Raw genomic sequence first — 23,940 nt, forward strand, 5'->3', positions numbered from 1 at the left:
CACAAAAGACCGTAAAATTGTGTTAACACAATGGGTATTGAGTATCTAGATGTGTATGTGTTGAACATTTCAAAGTGATTCTTTTCGTAGTACAAAATATATTCAAGCATATATTTGTTGCGTTTTCATATCTCGGCAGTGTAGTTCCTTTTAACTAAATAAAATAAAAAATTTAAATGTTTTATTTATACAAACCTTCCTTTTATTCTGGAAAATAAAGAACACAGCGAATTATGGTCATACTGAAGTAAATAATACGGTTACCCCTTAATTTTTAATCGATGTGTTAAATTCTAAAAGCTTCTGAATATATTAGAATTCCACGTTTAACATTCCGGGACAATAAATTTACTTACAGTGCTGCATAAAATAGTAAAAGTAAATTAATCATGGATGGCATTCCACCATTTTGTTATCAAAATGACATTTAGTTCATTACTAGATTTGTTAACTATAATGTTTGAATGAAATTCGAAAGTACGCGGTCTGAAACCGTGTGCATTCAAGACAAATTAGAACGTATTAAAAGTTAAAAGAAATATCAAGGTCATGTTATGTTAGAATAGCTCTAAGAACGCACTAATTCGAGATAATGTTTAAAACATTTATAACGTGATCTTTTGGAAGCAAAGTTACACCTCTAACGGCCCCTAACACCGGCTGAAATGAAATTTTATCATGACAATGTAGTTATATTGAATTGACTGTATGATCCAAGTGACCAAACATAATAATAGCACTGAGTCCAAACCAAGTAACGTCACATCAAATTCATAATTTTTATGTAATCAAAGGTTAGCATACAGTCTGTTTTTGATTTCTGTCAAGTCAATATAACCCAAAACAGCCTAGGTATGATTGTGGAAATACCAACATACCAGAGAGTCATACTGTTTATCATAGTCAAGGCAGAGGTGTTTGCGTGCGTGCGAGCGTGTGTGTTCGGGTTTAACGTCTTTTTCAACATTTTTTCAGTCATATAAACGTCGGTGTCTTCTTCTAGCAGTGAGCACAATGCCCAACTTTATAGTGATATCTCACTGGAATATCACGCCGCAGACTCGTGGCATGATACCCCACCCAGTCACATTATACCGACACCCGGCTAACCAGTTCTCACTATCCTCTCAATGCTGAGCGCCAAGCGATAAGCTACTTAGTACCATTTTTTACGTCTTTGGTATGACGCGGCCGGGGATCGAACCCACGACCTCCCGCACTCGAAGCGGACGCTACCGATGCGGTGGTCAAGGCAGATGAGACAGAAAAAAACTTGTAGTGATACATTTTTGTTTAAAACAGCTGCTTAAAAGAGCGACAAGTAAAAACGAACGGAATAAGAAAGAAATAATATACATGTATTGTAAAATGAACCAATATTATGTTTCAGGAGTAGATTGGAATATATACTCACCTTAATTTTCTTCTGAAAGTAGAACATATTGCATCTTATTTATCTAAACTTGTAGCTGTCAGTTTAAAGACAGTAAAATATAATGTACACATTTTAGCCTAGATTACATGCCTTTGATTTTACGCAAATATCAAATAATAGCGGCCATTGCAGGTCTAAAAAAAAAACAAAGTAAACATTTCAAACCAGTAGTTTATCTGAAAACATTTTCAAATGAAAACCTATAGCCTACTAAGAAGAATATTGCATACACAGCTGCTAAGTGTAGTAATATTCAGACAATAAGATTATTAGAAATTTGATTTCTTTATATACAAATAGGATACTTATACATTTAGTCCAAACGTCAAGACTGACTAGATGGCCTAATGGTAAAGATGTCGGCCGTTCAGTCTGGAGTTAGTGAGCTCGAGCCCTGCTGACATAGTATTTTTCAATCCTTTAAATGTGAGTTAGTTTTCATAAGCGAATCTAAACTGTTGGTCTCAGAGGTATATGTTCTAAGGGTTGGCAACGATACGCTAATTGGAGCAATATGGCGTATAAATGACGCATTTTTGAGCAATGTCATCAAATACAAACCAAAAGCATCTTGACTCACAATGACAGATTTTCACAGGTTTAAACACTGTAACAATATGAATACAATTGATAAATATATTTTTGCGAACCTTCGAGTCTGAAACTTCTTCTAAAAAGGCTTAGCTCTTAATGATAGGCTTTCTATAAAGGTTGATCTCAGAATTGTAGGTAGAGGGTTAAATCCGCCCTTGATTGTGTTGGAAAATTAAAAAATATATATAATTATGACCGTGTAACATGACCAGTCAGAATTTATAAGCATAAAACATCTCATCATGAATCCGCCTGTGACAACTCGTTGTTTTGCAATAAAAATGAAATAAACGATCTCTAACCCATGTCCTGGATGCACAATAGACACCTTAACCATTAAACCACCGTCTACACTGTGCTATAAAATATCCGAATTTCTATCGTTGTTCGATCATCAACATTCTGACAAGAGACAAGCTGGTTAACTTTACAACTTTAAACTTTTACACGCAAATTTATTTTTAATATAAGTTTTCGACTGAATATGAAATATTTTTTCAGAAGAACTACAGTTCATTGTGTTCTTTATACCATTGTTGCCGTCATTATTGAATTTGTGATAGACGTACTGTTGGCTACAGATTTTTACGCTATCACAAATCAAATTCATTTAATGATTAATCTGAAATATTGATACAACAGAACTGCTCTTGATATGCATGCTCCGTGTGTCTATCCAGCTCAAACACATTATCAGACTCTTTCGCTTGTCACTTATAAACTTTTTTTAGGTTATATTGAAACTTGCCAGCTTTTTTGTGGTTCTGAAAGGTGAACCTCCGAACATTATTTCGGATACGGACTAGCTCCTGAGCCAACAATCTTCCGTAAGCCAGATAGATGGTATCCTCATGAAAGACTCTTATGCCACAAACAAGGTTTCGAACCCACAGCGATGAGTGCCACGTGATTCAAAATTCTGGATCTTAACCGTTTGAGCATGGATTTAATTTTGTACTACTTTCAATTCATTGGTGTATTTAACAAGCTTTTTCATACCCAACTTTTTTCTTCTTAGGCGTCTTATCAAGCTATCCGCAGCGGGGTGCGAGAACAGCCGCCGCAGAGACTTTCTGATATCAGACAGACCTCTGATTTACATTGAAATATAGAAGGATTGAATTTTGTTTTGACCATTCATTTTTTTCTGCTTTGATATTTAAATTTATCACTGTTCCTACCATAAAATTCATTTTCCTATCTTTCCACTGGTGTATTTTTTATTGATGTAACACTATTTCTTCTTGCTTCCAATTTCATTTGAAATTAACCATAGTATTTCCCTATGTAACCTATATAAAATGCAAGCAAACCACGTCTTTCGCTAACTTTAAAGGACATTTAATACTGTTTCTTCTCTGAGGCAAATTTTATCACTGTTATGACGTGAAAGTATCACAAACAAACAGAATGATGATACAAAAATATTTAAAGTAATTCAATAGCATCTTGCTTCCATTTGCATTTAAAAACGGCTAAAATTGCATTTTAGCCACTCTGCCCAAAATGTTCGAGTTATGTTCTGTTAGCTGATAAGAGTCTCTACCTTGCTTGAAGTATTCCGTAGCAGAAGCAAAGATGTTAGAATTATCATAGCTGGAATACAGTTGTATAGCTTAAGTTATTTTGACTGATTGTTTAAAAATAAAAGATAAAATATTGCCTTCATCACATTTTGCGTTACATATCGTTTATTTTATGTAAAAAATCTGGTGTCAAGTATTACTGTGTATTGCGGTCAATGTCAAAGCCACGTGTCATTGTTGCGGTCAAAAATGTAAGTTGTCGCAACTACGTGTCATTAAAATATTCGGGGTTTTAGAATGTAACAGATTGTTACATGTGAAATGTCAATAATCACAGTTTATAGTTTTGTAAAAACATCCGCTACACTGTGACTGACAGAATATATCGGTTGCATTTTTGTAAAAGTGAAATAAATGAGATATTTAGTGCCTGCGAAATAAAAATAGTATAACGTTTGAGATTCAGTATAGAAAATATAAACAAAATCAGAATTCTTATCGGCTTTTAAAGAGTTTTCGCTTCCATAGTTATTCATCAGAATCAGATTAATGCATAACAGAATAAATCACATAAGACTGTATTATTTTTACTGTTATTATATGTATTACAAGATTGCTATATGACATAATTGACTGATAGATAAATTTAGCACTACTGGAAGTATATAAAATATACTGCTGACACACAGATTCGAGTACTTTTAATTTTAATTATCATGTTTACGAAGCTTACAGTCGAACAAATAATTGTCAAAACTATTCTTAGTCTAAGTGTGAACGATGGACTGTTATATGATACATCTTTTAACTTGATATCTTTTAATTTAAAATGGATTTTAGTATTACAATAATATTGCTTTTAAAATAAAACAGCATATAGCAGGTTGGCTTTTTGCTTAGTATTTAAATGTATACGCGTGTAATGTGTTTCTGATTAATAGCAAAGTGTTAAGTATAGTAGCTGTCGGCATGATCATACCATAAAACTTCTGTAAACACAGCAGGTATCCGCGCCTGTGTAAGGATCAGTTATAAAAAGAAAAACTTTATGATGAAAAGAAATGAAAGAAATGAACTAGATTTTTAAATAAATTATCATATTTCTATACTAAAAATCTATCCTATAATGTTGACTTTTTCGGAAATTTTTATGAATAATTTTGATCACAGAAATGCGAATTTACATAACTGCATGCAGTGTGCGCTATCCGTACTGATATACAACCAGATGTTCTGTTGCGCAACATCTTATACTTAATTACCTAAGCAAATGAGATAGCGGTCAGATAAACCTAAAAAATTAGTACTTAATTATTTGACTGGTGTCTTAAATTGTCATTTTTTATGTACTGTTACATATTGTAAATACATGTGTTTTTTAATTGCTGCAAGTAAAAGTTTCCACAATGTCAGACTGCCTTAGTCCATTTCATTGCTTGTACTCAAAAGTGAACTTCCATTTAATAACCAGGTATCTCCGCACCGAAAGAAAGCCTAGAAGCAAAATGTTATTGTAACACTAAATGTTACAAATCGAGTTTTAAAAGCTGTAGATGAATCAAAATAATTTTATCTGGATATCTTTAATTCATAATTTGAATGATTTCAATCAAATTTTCATTCACATATCACTGCTGAAAATGATTTTTATGATTTTAATTTATATGGCTATATTTACATCATAGCCATGTTTTAATGAGGTTGGTTATTGATTCTGTTCATATTAGAGGTGATCATGAAAATATTTTATCCAATAAAATTCTTGCGTTAAATATACGGACTCCCATTTCGTCCTTCCTATTCTTTTATGGATGATAATGACAACACTGTTTATTGGTGAGCATTCTCGCATACCAGAGCTCTACCATGGTTCTCCGGTTCGTCTCAGGCACCATGTCGAACAACTGATGAATCAGAATGATTGGTGATAAGATACATTATGTGACCTTACGGATAGATAAGGGGAGAAACTCGCATATCTAATTTGTCTTATCAACGGTAAATACAGGGTATTGTCCCTTGATGAAAGAAGACTTTAGTTTGACATGTGAAACAATATACTTACTCTATCTTCTTCCCACCTGACCTCCAAAGAGCGATTCTGGCCATCCTGAAATGAAAATTGATTGTCTCCGAAAAATTGACATTTAGATTTTTTCTATCCAGATTTTGTTGTTGATTTTGTTTTAGCAGATTAAATCCATATGAAACTACACTTCTGTTTGTTTACTATCTCATCTATAGCGTGTATTGATAAAATAGACCGTTCAGCACGACATCTATGTTGTATTAGCATTTCGACTTTTGTGGTTCCGAAACTCCCGCTTTCATAGCTTTGGGTATTGTCTAATTATCTCTTGGATATGACGCCTGCTTTTTCTAAGAACAAGCTGGCTCAATCAAACTGAGCTTGATGTATTTTCATTTGTGTCGTATTGGGCGACCTGTGGAATTTCCACCTTTTGTATTTTATCAAAATGTTTGCGTTTTTATTCATTTCTGCTTTTTTGCCAAAGAAACACACATTTGCGTGAAATTAAGGAAACAGTGTAATATACTGTAAACTTATTATAAACTGTTTAGGAATTTCATGTATCAGTCCCCATTAGTAAAGGCACATACTCCTAATAGTCTTGAAACTAATATCTATGCAAAAAATAATATGTTATATATTTTGACAAACCAAATTAAAAGAGAGGGCATTATGCAAGATTAAATAGAATTTTATTTAGTTAAGTATGACAAAAAATGGGTGTTCCATTTGTTTGTTTACATTTTCTATATTTTTTATGTTTGATTTTTAATGAATTTGATGGGTTTGAGTATAAATTTATGAAGTGAGACGTTTACAAAAGTCAGTACTTACAGAATTAACTCTTCTAAACGATTTGGTCTGAAAAAGTACACAAAGAAGATGTAAATTGCACTCGTCTGTATTAAACATTTGTTGTAATTATCTTATTTATTTTAAATCTTTTATACTGCTTTTTTATATATATGATTTATGAAAATATTCAGCAAAACATTATCTATAGGTAGATCTACTGCCTAGCTTGTAAGTATGATTAAAGAACACAGCTTTCCCAAACCGTAAATCACAAACGTGCATGCATGGACGTGCATACGGCCGCCTTCATAGATACATAAAATACATTAACAAAAAACTAAAACATATAGATGAGGACGAAAGGAACACAAGAACACTATGGGGTGTCGCATTGAAATGGCCAGTAGCAAAAGCACCACTGTGTAATTTAAATAACTTTAACGGCGAGGACAGCCATAATTATAGTAGTTAGAGCAAATGAAACTATACATACCCTCCGTTTGCTCTAAAATAGAAATGTAGAATTTATGGCATGTGAGATATAAGCAAGCGACGACAAAATCAAGCACATCGGGTTTTCAATTTGAACACAAATAGTCGGTATAAAGCATTCTTTTCTGAAATAAAATGGGAAATTTTTCATGTATTCAGTTCATTTGGTTTTAGAAAAAAGTAATTCTAATAAAATGCATGACACTGAAAAATAAATCTAGACGCAGTAACCTTAGTGTAATTGATTAGGTTTCACCTCAGCAAGAACAGCAGTGCAACTGCGTCGTTTTAAAAGAATCTAAGAACGAGTCATCTTTCTATTTAAATATCAAGATCTATTTCTACCTACATTGGTCTTCTTCGTTCTATGTTACACTAGGAATGAACATAACATGTACATAAACATGCATCCTAATTCATATATATTAAAGTACCGTATCGATCGGTTCAGTGTCAAGTTAAGGAACGCATTATATATACAACAAGAGTGCCAGAATGTCACAATATACGCCCGTCACAGCAAATTTCTTTACTCTAGCACCTGTATTTGCAGATGTAATTTTAATTTTGTGGTTGTTTAGTAATCATTGTAATTCTTTTGTTTTTCTAAGTCCACAAAAAACTCCTTACCAGGTAGAGATACCTTAAAATACACCTAAAATTAGAAAGTAACAACTATGTTGTACCACAGAAAAGTGGTCTTGGTTTTTCCCTACGGTCAATTATAAAAAAGTTACAATATAAGTTATTTATAGTAACAACTAAGGGAAAAAAAAATACAAAAAAAAATTGTAAGTCCACACAAAAATCCTTACCAGGTAGAGATTTGTCAAAATACACCTCAAAATTGGATGTAACATGCATGTTGTACTACAGAAAAGTGGTCTCGATTTTTCCCTACGTCTAGTAATGAAAATGTTACAATATAAGCTATTTATAGTAACAACAAAGGGAAGCAATTCTAAAGAAGGGAACTGCGCATGACACTTCGTCTCATGATGGTGTATAATTGTGCCAAGTTACATCAAAATCCCTCTATGCATGAAGAAGAAATGCTTCGGACAGTCATTCTTGTATCTGACCTTTGGCCTCTAAGTGTGACCTTGACCTTAGACCTAGGGACCTGGTTCTTGCGCATGACACTCCGTCTTGTGGTGGTAAACATTTGTGCCAAGTTATATCAAAATCCCTCAATGCATGAAGAAGAAATGCTCCGGACAAAGTTTTCATTCTTGTATCCTTTGACCTCTAAGTGTGACCTTGACCTTAGACCTAGGGACCTGATTCTTGCGAATGACACTCCGTCTCATGATGATGAACAATTGTGCCAACTTTCATCAAAATCCCTCTATGCATGAAGAAGATATGCTCCGGACAAAGTTTTCATTCTTGTATCCTTTGACCTCTAAGTGTGACCTTGACCTTAGACCTAGGGACCTGGTTCTTGCGCATGACACTCTGTCTCATGATGATAAACAATTGTGCCAACTTTCATCAAAATCCCTCTATGCATGAAGAAGATATGCTCCGGACAAAGTCATACTTGAATTTGACCTTTGACCTCTAAGTGTGACCTTGACCTTAGGCCTAGGGACCTGGTTCTTGCGCATGACACTCCGTCTCATGATGGTGAACAACTGTGTCAAGTTTCATCAAAATCCCTCCATGCATGTAGAAGATATGCTCCGGACAAGGTCTGTGGACGCCGCCCGCCCGCCCGCCCATCCGCCCATCCGCCCGCCAGGGGCGTTCCCATAATACGTCCCGTTTTTCAAACGGGCGTATAAAAATTGTATTGGAATGCGTCTGCTCGATTTATCTTATACTGCAAATTGACAGTGGTAAGGAATTCAGTTCCTCTAATGTACAACTAATTTTAGTGTGCATGTAAGGCTTTATCGTTTTACGAACCACTGGCAACTCCGTATGCAAATCCGTCTGTTTCGATTCCAAGCATGGCAAAATGTCAACAAAATCCCTCATCGTGATTCCGTCACCTAAGTTTGAAGACAGTTGTAAGGTAGCATGGTGTTAGATGACAAGTAAGATACAAATTACCAATAGAGGAAACATGTAATGTCTGAAGAAGAAAAACATTTCTTAAGATTACATTGCCAATAAATTATTGCAAAAATATTGCAGTTCGAAATTAAATTATCATGTTGGTATTTGCAACTGCACGAAAGTAAAAACTGAATCTGAAACCAAGATAATAGATTTTAAGGGCATTTTGCATATAACGGTAGTACTGCTTAAAAAACTAAGAGCATACGATCATTTCAAAACGAATATTATGACCTATATTTCTTATGGGTTATTTTGAATAAATTGCTCTAGGTCTACGAACGAGCAGATTTCAGCAGATGTTCAATGAATATTTAAGAAATTAGCTTAAAAGCTGCAGTAACGACATGCCATATTAGTAAAATAATATAACTTATTTTATCACGATTAAATTCTTCGTAAATAGATTTTTTTTTAAATATCAAATAAGAACCGATTACAATATTCTGTAAGTTTATAATTAAAACATAAGACTAGATTCAACGTACCTGCACCGGCTTGAGATATACAATACGAAATCTTCGCTTCGGTAGATTCAATACCCAGCAACCTTGCCACACTGGTCCAGATTTCTCGTGTGTTGGGTAACAGACCAGTAGTTTTGTCTGCCAGTTTTTCGAAGACATATTTTGCTGCTTCAGTAGATGAAATAATAATTATAATTATATACTTAGAAATATGTTCGTGTGATTTTGTTCTTCTGAAATAATTATATTTCAGAATGTGGACAAAGCTATTGCCATTTGTCTCAGTTTCAAAACCTAATACTAGTATTCAAATAAACATTCTTTCAAAACACAAACGCAATTCCTAGTACCGAACGAACAACATGTGGTCTCATTTAATTTCAAAATAAATATGTAAAATGTGCCACATTATATATTCAGTGTTTGAAATAAAGTCATAACGACACCTTCCACGAATTATACAGCTGAAGATATTTTATCTGGTGATTATGTAAAAAGCAGATTTATTTCTAAAAAATATGTCTGATCATTTGCCACGTTTCAGTAAATCAAAACTTACATTGTCTTTCTCTCTCTGTTCCCTGTAATGAATTATAACAGAATGTCAAAAGAAGCAAAACACTCATGTTCGATTCACAAAATTTTAATGAATATGCATAATATTATTACTTATTTCAAGAAAAACGTACAAAAAAGTACAAGCACATGTTTTGCTTCCAGGGTAATTTCTGCATCTATGGTACATAATTCAAAGTGCCCTACTGTATTCCTTTATTTGTTCGTTTTGTCCCAGTGTGTTTGTTTTGTGTGAGTATTGCGTGTGTGTTGGTCTTCTGCGCGTCCGCATGCTGAGTGGCTAAGGTTTGGAGAGACTGGCTTTCCGTGTTGGATATTTATCCTTTCTCGGTCTTCGTTGTTTTTAAACGAAAATCCTATCCTAATACCGTATGTCTATACGGGCCGGAATAAAAATAATTCACATTAAAATAATCGCATCATAGGGCGCTCGTTTGTGTACGTTTTGATATATAACAAAAACATGGTGCAATGGCACACAAACACGATGCAAAGGTGTAATATCTACATACTTTGGCATAGTTATATAGCAGTTACGCTTTTAATAGCGATATCGCGGTGACATGATGCGAATATACGAAAACACGATACGGAAGTGCGACATGAATAATGTACTTTGCATCGTGTTTTCGCATGGTTATGTCGCTCAATCACATCACATTTTCGCGTCTTGGCATCGTATAACAACCTACAGGGCAAAGGGGCGAAACAACGTCCTAAGAGAACACCGAATTATCGTATACCTTTTTATATAATGCTACAATAGGAAGTGTTGAAAAAATTATAAAACGATTAAGAGTGTTTTTATTTTACCCAAACAAAATACAAAATGATAAAACGATCAATAGTATTTCATTTTACCCAAACAAAATACAAGTGGTTTAATAATTTATTTAGCACTCCTCTGTTTGTAATGTAAACAGATTTCTTTTGAATCAGTTCGGGCTCTGCGGTTTAGATTACAGAACTGATTATCAAAATTGTACAGTTTTCAATTGCTTGTTTAAGAGTTTTGCGCGTTTTATAAAATATTTCTCTAAGGTTTTCAACGTGAAACCTACAAACTTTAGTAAAATAAAAAAGGTAAATTAACAATGAGAGGAAATTAAAACAGATTATTTTAACAAAAAGATCTGATACGGTAACAAAATTTAAGCACAACAATCTTATTGGATCATTGGTCGGTCTTGTGATTGTAATAGATAATATGATACTATCTTAAGCATGATCAGTACTGTAATATGATAACAGTGTTTTTGTCCCGTGATCACAAAACATTTTTCGTTCTTAGTTGAGTTTAATATCAATTTTACTAAAACTCCAAGGTTAAATTCCAATTGAGGCAGACCATCAATACTGAATAGCCACTTGAAAATAGTTAATAGCCTAAAATTAAGTTTTAAACATACTATTTAGTTAAAAATGACAAATAAAGTTTCATTATCAAACTCGGGACTGAGACTGAAAACGTTTTGTGAACACGAGGCCAGTACAACACTGCGTAAGTTTTTGTTCCTTAGTTGAATATTGAGCAGTCTTTTGCTGCATTCTTCAATTCTGAAATTCTTTAGTAAACTTGTGTTAATGCAACATGTGTCCCACCTTATAACTGTGCAAGTTATATTCAAGTCATAGAAAGCCTTCCAAGCATAAACTTCAATATATTGGGAGCCAGTGATCCATAGTATCAACGCAATTGTTGTCAAGGTATCTGCTAAGTTGATAAAATTAGCTATTTATAACGTTTGGTTACTTTAAAGCAGCATGCCTCCAAATTTGGCTAAAAAGTAATCTTTCTTTCAAATTGAAGTTTGGTCATATTATGAACATTAGAATATAAATTTGTGTTTCTTAAATATTTTAAAAGTTCCAAATCAAGAAAAAAAGATGACCGCGTCGGGAATCGAACACAGGACCGCCGCGGCATTAAAGACATTTTCCCGTCGTCGTAACCAATAGCGCTATAGCAGAAGTAGTGATAATGACTTCAAAATATAGATATTTATAATCGAGACAGTTTACCTGGAGTAAAAGCGTGACAAACGCTTTTAGATTTTCATCGTAAAAAGCAGTAAAAACAGTAAATTCTAATGTGTGTCCGTAACATAAAGTTTGTCAGTAATTAAGTTTTAAAGCCTTCTTAAGAAATATAGCATTTATTTCAAGATATCTAAAAAAAAAAAGAAAAAAAACTTTTTTTTTGTTATTGAACGATCTGGAGGCATGCCGCTTTAAACTTTTAACATCAAAGTAGGACAAAAATATTTAAGGTGATGGCATTTGTTTGGTAGAACTCAAAGTTTACTTTATTTTTTACAATGTTCTCTATATAACTGAAAAAACTGGTGTTAACAAATCAAAGAAAAAGGCTGCGAAAAGCTGAAAAGGGTGTCTTCTCGCAACATGACAATGCTTGTATCCATTGTTGCTAAGTCGTCTTAGAAAAACCCAAACACCCGTCCACCTTTCTGAACCATTACTCAAGCATTATTGGCAGCTTTAAAGTTCCTACTTTATTTGACGAAAACTAATATTAAATAATCAATCATTATTGACTACGTTGATTAAATCAGGTTATGTTGGCCAAGGTGACAATATTTGGCGCAAGTTCTTTGTATAGCAGGTATTTGTTCATGTACTGGTTACGTTCCAGATATTGTGAATGTAGTGTGCACCCATAGTGTTGAAATCAACTGGCTGGTTTTGTAAAGACAAAGGTAATAGAGGTTACAAAATGTAATGCAAAACCGAACGTTAAACAAATTTATAATGCATATATATTTTCATTTTGATAAAAAGATTTCTAACATCTTCGTTTATCTAATAACAAGATATATATAAAAGGGTATTCCGAATTTAAATTTGCAAGAAATAAATCGCTGTTTAGATGTTTCCAGTTGAGTCATATTTATAGAGTGTGGAAGTAGTCACTATCGTGGTTTATATTTTTATTTACATTTCAGTTTTCCCTTTCTTTCACATTGGTTTAATAGGTCCAATGTTCCATATGTCTGAAGTTATATTTCTGAAACTATAAAATTGTCAACTAGCGGCAGTTGGAATAGCAAACATTCTAACGTAACGTCACAGTGGGCAACGTCCGGTCATCTACACGTATCTTATGGATTGACGTATTTTAACAATCACAGCCAGTCGAGCGCTGTGGCATCTAGAATGTTCAGATTTTGAGTCAATAGATTTCGTGGAAAGTGGAATGCAACAAATGGATATAGCTACACCGAAGGAAGTGCAAATTGAATGTAAATGTGTGAAGACTAATGGCAAAATATTAAAACAAAGCAAATATGTGATTATATTTTCATACGTTCTTAGAGCAAACTCACAATTTAAAATATATACATGTACAAACAATCCCGTTGGTGTGTGAAGCAAAGAGTTTTTACCTCCTCTTAGATGAGAAAAATAGCATGTTCAGTTTATGAAATATCTTTACGTTTTCAAAATTTCAGACTATGACAGCTTTAAATATACATTCATGAAGGTAAGCTGGTGAAATATGGATACATGTTATATACTAGATTTTGGTATTTTGTTTTACTTACAATTTAATAATAGAACAACAGAACGAGTCTCTATAACGATTAAAATGAAATATAGAACACGTTAACATAAAACGGTCTTCATCCTGCTACAACTTAATTTGGAACAGAAACTCACACAACTCGTGGACTTGGTCTTCTTTGAAAAGCGGTACATTTAGTTCAGAAGTGTGCAAAGTATATGAAACTAAGCATTTTTACATCCCGATGTTTTTTGATCGACATATGGCTGTTTCACAAGAGAACCTGATCGCCTTTAGAAAGTTTGCTATAGAGTATTATAATATAACGTGAAAACACCTGACTAGGAAGAAAAATTCATATAAGTTAATGATTACAAAACAAGAATTCAGTATGCTCAGTCGATTCTCTAATATTAAACTTAAATTATCACATATAAAAAGTACTATTTAGAATTTTTAGACAACAAAATGTTAAAATAAATACCATATTTAGCACAAGTATCCAAACGGAATCACCATGCAAGATATGACACGTCACATCTTTAATCCTGTCTGAACATTTTTAAAATGATATGACATATGCACTATAGTTAGTCATTAACGATTAAGCCATTAAGTTTTATAAATTTAGATGCGCGTAGATTGGGTAATTTAGTCAAAAGACTGTGCATGAATAAATCAGGAAGTAAAATTGCATATAAAAAATTATACAATAAATAAATGTTTATTTAAGAAGTATATATATGCTATTTATGTGCGTTAATACGTGTATAAACAATATCACTATTTATACACGATGGGTGCTTATACTTCGGGCCTAATAATTTCACGAGGGCGCAGACCGAGTGAAATTATTTCGGACGACGCATAACCGCCCAAGTGTATAAATAGTGATAAAGCACTGTTTTGCTATAGATTATTTCGATTCTAATATGTTCTTTATTGTAAAATTTATATCAAATATGATGGGACTGTTTCTTTGCGCAAGCATGGCGCCAATAGTAGGTCTTTGTTTATACACGTCAGGGCCGGAAATGGTAATACGTCTTGCGGCATAGTTCAGTTCGGGCGAAAATTATTGCGAATTATTCGGCAAAGCGAATAACTAACTCAGTATGTGTGTAAATTAATCAACACATTTGTGCAATGTGACATTTTGTTTAAAACATGTTATTAAGTAAGATATTTCATGAAATTTAAAAGCGCTATTTCTTGATGCGTACATATGGCGCTAAATATCACGTTGACGTGACATAACATCGTTGTGATGATTAAAACAGCTCTTTCAAGCATTTTGACTGAATTATGGCCCCTTTTCGACTTAGAATATGCTTATTGTAATGTTAAAGTTTTACTCATAGCTTATATTATACTATCAAGCACTGAGAATAGTCGAGCACGCTGTCCACTGACAGCTCTTGTTTATAGTAATTGGTTTTATGTTGGCTTCATATCATTAGTCAATTAACAGATGCTATGTAGATAACGTCCTCGGATAATATTTCTTTTTCTATGATAAAATCACATTGATGTGGTTTTCATTAATGTTTATAATTATGTCATTCATTCCGTAAAGATCTTTGTATTTTGTGGGTACTAATATGGGCATTTTACGGAATGAATGAAACGCCCTATATATAATCCGGCCTACGTCCCCTAACGTTTTTACCATTCAACTGCCATGTAGATAATATCGCCGGGGAATATTTCTTTTTCCATAATAAAATCATATTCATTCTGCCATTGTGAGACACTCTCCCCCAAAATAATTCCAAGCCCCGTTTTCTGAAGCATGAAAGCCCCCAAAGAAAACCCTTTTCCCGGGAGAAGCTTCCCTCTAGTAGCATTTATAAATGTAAAAGGAATTCGTCGCTACATATATCATCCGGTCTTCGTCCCCTCTCGTGCTTTTTACCATTCAAATATAACGTAAATTAACGTCTCGGACAATATTTCTTTTTGTATTAACAATGCCACGGCCGGTTTTGTTTTCCAGCTTGAACATTTCGGCCTGGATAATTCCAATACTCCAGGGTATTGTTTCTTCACCCCTTGGATATGGTGCTTGGTTTTTAATTTTGTCTTTTGGCAGTTTCTGTGATATGCAGGCTCTATAACTACAGATGTCCTCTCTAAATTCCAGTCTGTTTAGTTCTGCCCATTGTTTTCTCTTTTAGGTCAAAGCAATTTTTTATCTGTGGATTATACGCCGCTTTTCATGGAATTGCTCTCTGTGTATCATTGAAGGTTCCATGTGTACCGCCGCGGATGTCTCTAAATTACATGTTGATACTTATAACATGTGTAAATGTTGAGTTCTGCTCAACCCGGGTCTAGAGGGCGTGGACAGTAGCTTGTATTTCCTCTGCAGTCCAAGAACAGGCTTGATCAAATCGGGTCTGCAACATTCTCGTTTATGTCGTGTAGGGCGACCTGTGGTTTTTCACTTTTTTATTCTGGTGCATGATAGCCCCCAAGAAAACTCGTTTCCGAGAGAAACTTCCCTATGAAACTGTAAAATATCAATACTCTCCAGTATTTTACTGAAAAAGTGTGAATTAAAAAGCAATATCGAATGCTTGACTGCCGATTGGTAACGAAAACAATAACATTACAGGTTTTAACACAACATCTTCTTGGCATCAAAAGAGTTTCCTCTCATGAACAGATTCAATTAAACTGAGTCTGCTATTATGTTGCTTGGTTGCATTTTATGATTCCGAAGGATCTTCGTACATATTTTATTGTTATACCAGGCAAGTTAACAAAAGAGTTTCTTAACACTAGGACAGAGAACTTGTAATATCAGAAAAGTTCAAGATCTGTTGTGATATGTGTTTTGTCGTTAATTGTACATATTACAATAAATCCAAAGCATACATATTTACTAATTATAAGCATTGACTACGGTCTTCAAAACAGACTACGGGATAGGTACAGGTACAGGTACAGGTACAGTATTGACTACACTGCCATTCATGATTGCATCATCAAAGTCTCATTATTTTACCCATTGGCTATAAAATAGCGCTCATTTGCCTTTACCACTCTACCAGACCGTGCTATATATGTAAGGCATACAGACACTAAATAGAAAAATGGCGCGAAAACAAATGGTAGTCGCATAATGGCGGACACAAATAGTCCTCAGTTTTTTTGCTCTGTAGAGCTATTTTTCTTATTTTCTTTGCAATTTGTTTGCTAAAATCACATGACAGATCTATGATTGACATGTAGGTAGCATTTTCATAATGAAATAACAACATGACAAAATTTTTCATGGAAACTTAGATCATACACCACTAGTAGAATTTGGGGTCTCATTTTTTAGCTGATTTTGCAGTTTGTGTGTTTGACTGAAATTATTTTTCTTGCATCAAACATGACCCCCCCCCCCCCCCCCCCCCCCCCACTTTTCTTTTGATTTTTCTTTAGCACTAACAATATTTTTCAGGAAAATGTAGGTTACAGACATTTGAAATGGGTCCTGGTGTGTGCTGCGGCCATTGGAAATAGGTCAATTTTATATAGAATAAAGAACAAAAACTATTTAGTGTGTTATAACCTGCAAGGGTCTTGAGGATTCTGAGGTAGTGTCAGGTCATTACCTGTGCTAGCATAGAAAATTTTCTGCGGGTTATTGTAATTGTTTACAGGGTCAGCTAACATGTTGAGTTGCATGAGGTCAATGTGGGGGAAATTTTCCTTTGTTTTTATTAGCTGCCGGCGATTTCGGCGGTAAATAGCACCATCTTCTGTTACAATCCCTGTAAACATGAAGTCATTGGGCCAACGACGGAAAACCGTCAAAGGATAATCGTTGTTGGGCCACTGTTGGTCAATCCGGTCAACTCTATAAACTGTAAGTAGAAGTTTTTGAATATGTTTGATAAAGTTGTGGAATCTTATAGAGAATTTCTTTTTTATAGCCTGTGTGCATGTAGTGTCCATGTGACTTGAACATATGTAAAGTACTTTTATCTAAAACTCGTGGATGGCACTAGTGTTGAATATTTAATTCTGTAAATAAAATAACTCATATTCTCGTTAATTTTAACACATTTTTCTTGGTTAGACAGGCAAAAATAAATTTTATACATTTTACGCAAGTTTATGCCCAGAGGTTTATATGCACCTGTATAGTTATTGTTATTAAGTTGACGTAGATGGTTTAATCAACATTCTGATTTTCGATTGTTTTACAGGGTGCTGTTCAAGAGAGTAATAATGGAGTGCCCAGCACTGTAGTGCACAGGAAAAAAGAAAAGATAGAAAGCTGCAACTTCAGTGAGAAAAGAAAACAATTAGACAGAACTTGGATATATAATAAGTTAAAATACAGACAGTAATTCATTTTAATAGGATATAATCAGTGACTGAAGAAAGAAAAATGACAGATATTTTTTCAGTTAGATTTTTAAAAGGCTGGAATCAATATTTGACATGTTGTAGTGATGTTCAAATATTCGGTTATATTTCTTCAGGAAACTTGCAAACAAACTTTAAATAAATGTTAGATTTCTACTTGTTAAATGTTAAACAAAATCACAATTATTTGGAAATAAAACGTGTACTAAATAATATTAGTTTTAGGATTTTTTTTCAAATTTGTAATCGTTGGGATAGCGTTGGCATCCTAATCTTTTGGCGAACAAAGAAATAGAGTTGACCCAACGATGGACCAACCATGATAGGTGAAAAATATCTGTTGGCCCAATGGAGGGCAAACGATAAGTGTAGGATACCAGTTGTTGGCCCGATGGAGGGCCAACGATAAGTGTAGGATATCAATCGTTGGGCCAACGGTGTACCAACCGTTGGGCCAACGTTGCGCCAATTAGCAAAATGACGTTGGGCCAACGTTGGTAATCTTCGTTGGGCCGACGAAGCGTCTGCAGTTGGCCCAACGTTGGGCCAAAGCCTGTCTGTTATCTGGGATAGATTATGACCTCACATCATGTTTAATTGTAATTTTCCCAGGCTCCCAAGTTTTCCCCATCTGTATTCGTACAGAATTATCAACTTTTAGTGGGCACAGGGATTCGCTGTTTTTATCAAAGTTTCTTTTCTGTACTTCTTTTGCCTGAAGCATCTTTTGAACAACTAGGGAGGGCGGGACAGTTCTGGGTTCCAGAAGTTTTTCCGTAACTGGAACTACTGACTTTGTTCTACGACCCATTAATAATTGGGCAGGGGTGCAGCCACATTCAAGTGGTGTGTTACGATACTCCATTAGAGAAATGGGTCCTGGTTACTTTATTTTGCCTTCAAAAGCAGCTTTTTCGCGATTGAGACGCCCTTTTCAGCTAACCCGTTTTACCTTGGGTGATATGGGGAAGAGGTTTTATGTTCGAAATTCCAATTCGGGCAAATTGTGCAAATTCTTGTGATGCAAACTGGGGCCCATTGTCGCTGATGCAAACGTCGCATATGCCGTAGCGCGACATATGTACTTTAATTTTGTGACAACTGTTGCAGTGCGCGTATCACTTAACCTATCGATCTCTAGGAAACGGCTGTAATAGTCAATTGTGACTAAGTAACTTTCGCCATCAAATTGAAATATATCTGTTCCGATTTTCTGAAACGGTCTGTTTGGGAATTCATGTAGCATGAGATGCTCTTTCGGGTTTCAATCCCTGTGTTTGAGGCATATCACGCGCTGCAACACATACTCGGTAATTTATTTTGTCATGCCTGGCCAAAATATATTATCTTTGGCTATTTCAATCGTCTTTGTTACGCCCATATGACATGTATGTACCTGACTCAGCATTTCAGACCTGAGTTCACTGGGTATGATCAGCTTTTGACCTCTATATATCAGGGAATTTTCCACTGACAATTTGTCGCGGTGATTCCAGAAATTGAGTATTTTAGTCTGGCTGCCGACTAGATAATATTTTTTTTTAGAAAAAATAATTCTGTTATATATTAAATTCTGACTTCATAAGTCTTGGCTCTGATTATCTTTTTTAGAAGACAAGGGACATAATTACACAAAATTTGAATAGCCTCAGGAGTTATCTCCTGTGAACAAAACACAGGTCATTAGGTCATGGTCACAGTGACTATGACCCCTAAAAGGTCACAGTGACCCAGAGACATAGATAACAATTGTCATCTATGTCTCTGATATAACTTAAAAAGGAGCAACACTGGACCTCTCCTAGGTTTCTTTTTTTAAAGAAGCCTACTTGTAAGACTCTGAAGTCTATATGTAACTAATAGTGAAACCTAGGTACGCGAAAATATGGACCACTTTTCCAAATTATTACCAAATTTGGCATGGTGGGAAAAAAGTTAGGGGAAAAGGAGTCCAACAATGCGAAGTTTTTTAAAATGTCCATTCCAGAGTACCAAATCACAAAATCTGAATTGAATATCATTTTGAAGGAAAACGGGTCCTTCAGTTTTGAGACTTACTTTTATTTTAAGATTCGCACCTAAGGCTAGAAACTACCAACTGGTACCAAGAGGTTACGTTATACCAATTCAGTTCCTTCTTTATTTCATACTAAACAATCAAATCTTGAGACCTCATTTTCAGTACTTTAGAGCATTTCAACGATATGAAAACCATAATATAGCCAATTAGTATATTAAACATGTCTTCTGACCAAAAACAAAAAATATTGAGATGTTATGCTACATAGAAGAAAAATCAAAGCGCTGAAAGCACAGAAAGGTTGAAACAATATGCTGTTAACAAATTATAATCTGAAGAAAAATATGTTATTCTGGTAAGAAGGTGTATGTAGCCTTCACTTTCACAGGAGTTGGTATTAAAGGCATGAAGGTAGTTATTCGCTGGATATGCCACCGTGGTCTACTCGAATGTAGTCCATATTAATATATAGTGCAATTTTCCCAACTAGTAAAGGCTATTTTCATGTCAAATATCAACTTTATTGGTGCTTGATTGTAAAGAAGAATGTCTGCTGATGTTTTAAGCTACATTATATGCTTCAAAAAGTTAGTCGAAGCTGTTTGGTAAAATGAAAGTAAAAGTATGTATTTCCTGATGTCTACCTATACAATATTAGCGTTTCCATCACGTGTATCAGTCACGTGACCATGGCTTCACTCCCATAAGTAGTCATGTGCATCTCTCAGACTTTTTTCTACACAATGAGCTAGGTTTAACATGTAATAAAGTGGTAAAATATATCCCCGATATCGATCTAGAATCTGAGCAGTCGATTTAATGAGAAAAATAGCGGGTAAGTCAAGGTCTGTGCACACTGAACAATAAGAACAATGGACTGTAGGTCAACGCAGCCTTAACAAAGGCACTGGTGACGGACTCGCTTAGGTATGACTTAATCGGTAGCAAACGATGTTTTCCAAACCATGTTTATTCAACAGTAACTACAAAATCATTGTGTACATAAATGCGCTCCCGGTGTTTCCAAACTGCGCTTATCATTTAAGAAAGATAAAACAAACAAAAGGGTCATTGTGGTCGAACTGCTCACCAGGGTATCAGACGCTATTCTCCAAGTAATCATATCTCCAACAGTTCAACTCCAATATCATTTAAGTTTGCTATGTGTCAAGTTTTTTTCTATAATTGTAAGTTGAAGCATATTTCCAAGAATTGCTAAATTGTGGTGATAAATTAGTAAATCAAAAGAATTATCAAGCGTAAATTAGAAGGATGTGAAAATAATATCGTAGAATCAGACGACCACAGTCAATGCACATCGTACAGTACTAGAATGCACTTATTGCAGCCACAACTCCCAGAAAAGTTCAACTCCAAGAATTCAACATCTCAAAAGTTCAACTCCAAGGTCATTCTCCAAGTAATCAGATCTCCAAGATTATAAATTTGCTCAGCTCCCAAGACTATCAATGTTTGCCAGGTTTCAAGTTTTTTTTGTACAATTGCTAAATTGTGAGGCTTAATAGGTAAATTAAACGAGGATTATAAATTAATTGTTCCGGCAGGGCTGGCATATAAGTGAGGACTGTTCTAGAAAGGTTCAGAATTCAAAAGCTACACATGTACACCATCTAGGATGTACCTCTGTGTGTCGGTCTTTGGATTACAGTATTTTATAGCGTTCCGAAAACTAACGAACAAATATATAGTTGGCAGCGGCTTACATCAACAACAAATAATATATATTCTTGACCTAATCAATACTACTTTCTATGTTCACCAGTCTATTGTACATATAATATTTGATTGAATGTTTTCTTGACAAATAGTTATGTATTAAATAAATAAGGCTACTTAATAAGAATAGTCATTGTGTCGACTTCCACAAAACAAAAACACAATTTTCAGATATATAGAATAATGTTTTGACAAATAAGGATCATGGGTCCCTTCTCTTATTCTTAACTATATATAAGCTAGAAAACATAATTGTAAAGTATTTCCATGTATCTGGGTTGAAAGTATCGAGTAGAATAGAAAAATCTAATTATTTTTCAAAATTCAACACGGTATCACATAATACACCAACTTTCACAATTCTTGGAGCACGGGTTGTATAATTCTACACATTTCTGCGAAATCAACTTCTAGTTTAGCCGACCCTAGAAATACAATGTATTGATGTCACGACTTAATCGTGACACCAATACATTAAAAGTGTTGCAACCCCACTTCTTTAATTCATGGGCTGTTGCCTTTAAACTCCGCTATCTTGTTAAAAAAGTTTCTACAAACGACCGACCCTACTAAAACAACAGTAGAAGTCAGTGGGGTCCACCAAACTAGAAACTAGACTTATCTATCCCAAAATCCTGCTGTTTCGACTTCCGCACAGTTTTCAGATAAAAAAGAACTATACACATGAAAATCGTGTTATTAATGTTTTGATAATTAAAGAATACGGATCTTTTCTCTGATTTTTTTCAGAAGATATATATTGAACTTATATAGCTGCAAGTCACTAAGCAAAGCGCTGGCGGGGCACATGAATGGAATGTAGGGTTACATCGAGAGAAGACGCAAATGCCCCCTTACGATGCTTTGATTCTATTTTGCTTAAATGAAATCAAACAGGTTTCATTAATCGGGGACACATATGTAGGCCAACATCAAGAAACTCCACATCATGCAAACGCCCCTATGTGATATTCTACATATAACTAATCACTCGTTATGTACTGCTTTGATTCTATTTTGCTTAACGACCTATTTTAAAGACTCTGTAGTTTTCACTCTGTTTTATTAACGTTTCGGCTTTATGACCTTTATCAAAATGACAAATTTCGAATCAATTTTTCAATTCAACAACAATTGTAATATACAAATCCGGAACTGACGTAATGTTGTTAAACGTCATCATCAAGTACCGCTAAAATCGAGACACATTTACGACTTACAGTGAATGCCAATATTTATCTTGTAAATAATAAAATTGGTCTATTTGATATTACATATTGACATAAATATGTAACATAGAAAACGTGCAGATGCAGCACGATTGCATGCTTAACGTATTACTTATATTGCTGCATTGATTTTTAGGTTGGATTTAACGTCGCACCGACACATGATAGGTCATATGGCGACTTTCCAGCTTTAATGGTGGAGGTGGAGGAAGACCCCAGGTGTCCCTCCGTGCATTATTTCATCACGAGCGGGCACCTGGGTAGAACCACCGACCTTCCGTAAGCCAGCTGGATGGCTTTCTCACATGAAGAATTCAACGCCCCGAGTGAGGCTCGAACCCACATCGATGAGGGGCTAGTGGTTTGAAGTCAGCGACCTTAACCACTCGGCCACGGAGGCCCCTATTGCTACATTGAAGTATTATAGCAGTATATATACTACAGCTATATTTACATAAAAATAGGAAATCTTAAACAAATATTTTTACTCAATTTTATATCAATCGTGAAAAAATATTAAAAGATAAAATTAATTATAGGAAATAAATAATATGAATCGGTCATTATAAAAGCTGTACAAAAATAGGGGGAAAAAATAAGAATAAAGGGAAGTAATTCAAAAATCTAATCTATTTTAGACGAAATCAAACAGTTTCTTATATAGCAAACTCCTAGGCAGTGATCTCCCTTGCCACTCGGATCGGGGCAGGTAGGAAGAATCGCATGTATATACAAGTACAAAAAAAATGATTCAGATCATATGGTGTTTTATTACTGACGAGTGCAATATGTAATATATTAAGGCTAAATTAGAGAAATCTTTATAATACGTTTCGAACTATTTTTATCGGCATATTTTCATGTGCTTCGGTCACATCCGGGGTTTTCTGAAATTCTTTAAGGAATACACCTTCACTTTTCAAATTAGCCATGATCGATGGGTCAACAGACCTAAAAAACATATTTTATATGCGAAATTACGCATTCTTTAACCGTATTGTATTTACATATGCATGAAAATATCAACGGACTGTAGAACAATGTTTAGAGAACAGTTTATATCAATGAAAATATCTGTCGAT

At 34.6% G+C, this 23,940-nt stretch overlaps 1 long non-coding RNA gene across 1 annotated transcript; it reads right to left on the reverse strand.

Annotated features, from left to right (window-relative positions):
- Positions 1-106: 106 nt before the first annotated feature.
- LOC123557945 (uncharacterized) lies at positions 107-14,151 on the reverse strand. Its single transcript, XR_008371135.1, has 8 exons — positions 13,989-14,151; positions 9,965-9,986; positions 9,427-9,573; positions 8,786-8,871; positions 6,876-6,999; positions 6,422-6,448; positions 5,621-5,665; positions 107-1,426 (listed from the first exon to the last, which is right to left on the reverse strand). It is a non-coding gene; the product is annotated as an uncharacterized LOC123557945 (long non-coding RNA).
- Positions 14,152-23,940: the final 9,789 nt, after the last annotated feature.

The sequence above is a fragment of the Mercenaria mercenaria genome, chromosome 5 (genome assembly GCF_021730395.1).
Source record: "Mercenaria mercenaria strain notata chromosome 5, MADL_Memer_1, whole genome shotgun sequence".
Classification (NCBI taxonomy): domain Eukaryota; kingdom Metazoa; phylum Mollusca; class Bivalvia; order Venerida; family Veneridae; genus Mercenaria; species Mercenaria mercenaria.